The 5421-nt window shown below is 39.5% G+C and overlaps 1 protein-coding gene across 1 annotated transcript in view; it reads right to left on the bottom strand.

Annotated features, from left to right (window-relative positions):
• The window catches only part of FAM178B (family with sequence similarity 178, member B), a 180312-nt gene that overhangs the window by 173905 nt on the left and 986 nt on the right, over nucleotides 1-5421 (bottom strand). The window lies entirely within an intron of this gene.

Genomic DNA, 5421 nt, shown 5'->3' with positions numbered 1-5421 from the left:
AGCACAACTAAATGTTCTAAAATACCCATTCTTCACAGTATTATCCATAGTTTGTCATGAGCTACACAGTTGAAAGCCTTTGCATAATCAATAAAGCACAAGTAAACATCTTTGTGGTATTCTCTGCTTTCAACCAAGATCCATCTGGTGTCAACAATGACATCCCTAGTTCTACGTCCTCTTCTGAATCTGGTTTGAATTTCTGGAAGTTCTCTTTGTGATATTAATAAAATTGTTAGATGATGTTCACCTTCTGTTAGGTCACCTCTCATTGGAATGAGCACAAATATGGATCTCTTGCAATTGGTTGGCCAGTTAGCTGTCTTCCAAATTTCTTGGCATAGATAAATGATTATCCCCAGGTACTGCATCAGTTTGCTGAAAGATTTCAATTTGTATTCTGTCAGTTCATGAAGCCTTGTTTTTTGCCAATGCCTTCAGCGCAGTTTGAACTTCTTCCTTCAGTACCATTGGTTCTTGATCATATGCTGCTTCTTGAAATGGTTGAACACAGATTACCTCTTTTGGGTACAGTGTCTCGTTCCACATTCTTCTGTATTCATTCATTCTTCCACCTTCTTCTGTATTCATTCATTCATTCTTCTCTTGATGCTTTTGACATCATTCAATATTTTGCCCATACAATCCTTCAGTATTTCAACTCAAGGGTTGAATTTTTTCTTTAGTTCTTTCAAGCTTGAGTAATGTTGCATGGTCTCGCTTTTGGTCTTCTACCTCTAGGTCTTTGCACATTTTGGTTTTCTACCTCTAGGTCCATGCATATTTCATTATGATACTTGACTTTGTCTTCTTGAGATGCCCTTTGAAATTTTCTGTTCAGTACTTTTACCTCCTCATTTTACCTCTTCCATTCACTTTATTTATTTGAAAATGTTTAATTTTTTTAAAAAATGTTTTATTGTGAATTATGTGATAGTTTACATGGGAGAACGTTAGTTTTACATTCGTCCTATCATGTATCATTTCATTGCCATGGTTACAATCCCCTCCATGCATCATCAAACAACCAAAGGGTATACCCTACAAGCCTGCCTCCCAGTCATCAGTATACAGCCCTTCTCCCTCTCTGGGTCTAAAGTCTCCAGCTGCTCCATCTCTCCACGTCATCGTCTCTGCCTCCATCTCAAGTATCACTTCTTCTCTGGGTAGGGTACCGCTCTCCGCTCTTCTCCCTTGATGGTCCCAGGAACCTCTGCTACTAGACTGCAAAGTTAATCACTTCCCTCCTTGCTACAAAATGTCTACCTTTACATTCCCAACCCTCACAATCAGTCCTGATAACAATTATCCACTATTGTATCACAAGAGACCTATCCTCATTTCCTTTCATCAGCCCCACCTAGACAGATTAGATACTACTCAGTGGAGATTCTACCTTTCTCCACACCCTCTGGATCTAGGTTCCTGCTTGAAAGCTTGCAAACCAGTCACTTCTTGCCTTTGTAGCCCCCTCATTTTGGGTAGCCAATGTCCAAGTTGCCCATCCCTGTCTACTCTGTGTATGGAGGGGGTGGGAATGATCCTCGCTGTAAAGATTTGTTCTCTCTTTTGAGCTACTGCATCCATAGGTGTAGGTCAAGTTAATCAAACTGTATCAGATTACTCTTTTTTTACTCTTCTTTCTTCTTCTAGTTGAGCTCTGATCATCCAGTCATTGAAGCCAGGTCAAGTTTCCATTCACTTTAGCTTCTCTATGTACAAGAGTAAGTTTCATAGTCTCTTCTGACATCCATTTTGGTCTTTTCTTTCTTTCCTGTCTTTTAAATGAACTTTTGATTTCTTCTTGGGTGATATTCTTTAAGTCATCCCACAATCCCTCTGGTGCTTAGTCATTAGTGTCTAATGCATCAAACCTGTTCTTGAGATGGTCTCTAAATTCAGGTGGGATATGATATGTTCAGGATCATATTTTGGCTCTTGTGGACTTGTTTTAATTTTCTTCAACTTCAGCCTGAACTTGCATATGAGTAATTATGATCTGTTCCACAACATGCCCTGGGCTTGTTTTGGCTGATGATATTGAGCTTTTCCACTGGGTCTTCTCACAGACGTAGTCAATTTGATAACTGTACATTCCATTTGGTAAGGTCCACATGAATAATCATCTTTTGTCTCATTTAAAAGAGGTATTTGTAATGAATAAGTTGTTGGTCTTGCAAAATTCTATCATGTGATAGCATCATTTCTATCACCAAAGCCATATTTTCCAACTACTGATTCTTTCTCTTTGTGCCCAACCTTCACATTCCAATCACCAGTAATTATCAATGTATCTTGATTGCATATTTGATCCATTTCAGGCTTAAGAAGTTGGTAGAATTCTTTAGTTTCATCATTACTGGCTTTAGTAGTTGTGTAAATTTGAATAATAGTGGCATTAACTGCTCTTACTTGTAGGCATACTGATATCATTCTACCACAGACAACTTTGTACTTCAAGACAGATATTCAGATGTTATTTTTGACAATAAATGTGATGCCATTCCTCTTCAATGTATCATTCCTGCTATCGTAAACCATTTGATTTTCAAATTCAAAATGGCCAATACCAGGCCATTTCAGCTCATTAATGCCTAGGATATGATCTTTATGTGTTCCATTGAATTTTGACCACTTCCAACCCTCCTAGATCCATACTTTGTACATTCCATGTTCCAATTATTAATGGATGTTTGCAGCTCTTCTTATTTTGAGTTGTGTCTCATCAGCAAACGAAGCTCCCCAAAGCTTTGCTCTATTCATGTCATTATGGTCAAACTCTACTTTGAAGGTGAAGCTCTTCCCCAGTAGTATTTTGAGTGCCTTCCAACCTGAGGGGCTCAATTTCTGGCACTATATCTAACAATGTTCTGCTGGTGTTACAGTATTCAATGGCTAACAACTCAGTAGTAGTCTGTCTCTTCTTCTTCCTAGTCTGTCTTAGTCTGAAAGCTATGCTGAAACCTGTCCACCATGGGTGATCCTGCTGGTATTTAAAATACCAGCAGGATCACCCATGGTGGACAGGTTTCAGCATAGCTTCCAGCATCGTAGCAGTGCACGGCCACCACAGTATGACAAACTGATGGATGAGTGATGGCAGCATTACTGCATGAGTCTACTCCTACATATATAAACCTCAATCCACTGCCATGGAGCCAATTCCGACTCATAGCGCCTCTATACAGGGTTTCCAAAAACTGTAAATCTTCATGGGAGCACACAGCCTTATCTTTCTCCCTTAGGACATCTGGTAGGTTTGAACCACTGACCTTGTGGTTAGAAGCTCAGTGCCTAACCCAAAGTGCCACCAGGGTTTCTTCCTAGGTATATAAGAGAATTGAAAACAGGTATTCAAATAAAAACCTATACATGAAATATTCATAGCAGCATTTTTCATTAACAGCCAGAAGATAGACATACAAATACCCATCAACTAACAAACATAAACAAAATGTGATCTACCCATACAATGGAATATTACTTGAGTCATAAGAAGAAACGTGTACTGACAGATGCAACAATATGGATGAACTTGGAAAATAATACTATGTGAAGGAAAACAAATACAAAAAGCTGAAGATTATAGGATTCCATCTACATGAAATATACAGAATAGGCAAATCTACAGACACAGAAATCAGATTACAAATTGCCAGGGGCAGGGGAGAGAAGGAACTTGCTGGATGGGTGTGGGTTTCCTAGTGGGGTGAAGTGAATGTACTATGTATACAATGCTGAAGTGTAAACTTTAAAAACAGTGAATTTTATGATGCGTGAGTTATACCTCAATTTTTTTTCAAAAGTGGTTCACAATAAAAAGTTTAAAAAATTAAAATCTGGAAGGAAATTAAAACTCAAATGTAATTGTGGGGTCAGGCTATGTTGGGAAATATCTCTGGTTTAAAGCTGAGTGAAACCAGATCTTACCAGTGTGCCTAGCTGGAATCACAATGAAGCTAACGTTGTTGCACACTGGAAACAATGAAAATGAATGCCATGATTTGATAAATGTTGGTTTGTTGGGGCGACTCTAACTTTGTTTTAATGTTTATGCAAGAATTAAAATGAGTTTTTCAGAAAAAGATATAAAGTATCAATACAAGTTATGACATTGATGAACTTTGGAAACACTATGCTAAGCACAAGGAAAAGAAAGGCCACATGTGCATATTGTGTATTTAGATATCTAGTGCTATTCTGACAGAGGAGCCCTGCTGTGGCACTATGGGATAAGTACTGGACTGCTAACCACAAAGTCAATGGCTCAAACCCACCAGCTGCTCCTCAGAAACCCTGTACGGGGTAACTATGACTAGGAACCGACTCCATGTCCATGGCACTTAACACCACCACCCCTATGACAGAAATCCCACAAGTGGATGGCTTTACCAAACAAATTTATTTACTCGCAGTTTAGGAGGCTACAAGTATGAATTCTAGGATTTGGCTCTACAGGAAGGCTTTCTGTGATGACTCTGGAAGAAGATCCTTGTCCCTAGGCACGTGTGTATAGCTTTGGCAGAGGATATTTCTACATATGTATTTGTGTGTGCTGCAAATATATCCATGATTGCAGGAGAGAATACAGAGGGCAAAGTTATGAAAATTTCCTAGCCATAACTAAACACCTTAATGGGAATGAGTCACTAGGCTTGGGAGCTTAGGACCATAGTCTCCAGGCACAGCAAGTCAATTGGTGTAACACAGTCCATACAAACAATATTCTAGATGCTGCTTTGGTGAGCAGCCACTGGGGTTTTCATTGCTCGCAGACATCTAAGATACAACTATTGGTCTATCCCCATCTGGAGCAAAGAAGAATGAAGAAAATCAAAGACTAAAGAAAACAAGGAGTCCCACAGACTAATGGACCATGTGAACCTCAGCCTCTACTAGCCTGACCAGAAGAACCAGATAGTGTCCAGTGTCTGTAACCACCTACTCTGATTAGTATCCCAACAGAAGGTCCTGGACAGTAAAGGAGACAAAATGTAGAACAAGATTCAAAATCATAAAACTGACCAGACTCACTGGTCTGAAAAATGACTGGTGGAACCTCTGAGACTACCGCCCTTATGCACCCTTCAAACCTGGAACTGACCCCACCAAGGGGACCATTTTGCAGCCAAACAGTAGGCAGACCTAGAAAATGAACAGTAATACCCAGGGAAGGAACATACTCCTCTGAACAATCAACCCCATGGAACCATAAGAGCAGAATTCATCCAAAAACAAAACTCAGAAGGCAGGAAGGAGCAGGAAAGAATGGGGAACCCGGGGAGGAAAAGGGTAGAGTGCCATCATATTGCGGGGATTGCAATTAATGTAATGAAACAACAAATGTATAAACTGCTGAATGGAAAGCTAATTTGCTCTGGAAACATTCGTCCAAATCAAAATTTTAAAAACGCTATTAAT

The sequence above is a fragment of the Chrysochloris asiatica genome, unplaced genomic scaffold, assembly GCF_000296735.1.
Source record: "Chrysochloris asiatica unplaced genomic scaffold, ChrAsi1.0 scaffold00395, whole genome shotgun sequence".
Lineage (NCBI taxonomy): Eukaryota > Metazoa > Chordata > Mammalia > Afrosoricida > Chrysochloridae > Chrysochloris > Chrysochloris asiatica.
Note: the sequence above shows the minus strand (reverse complement) of the source record. Positions and strands in the feature narration are given on the sequence as shown.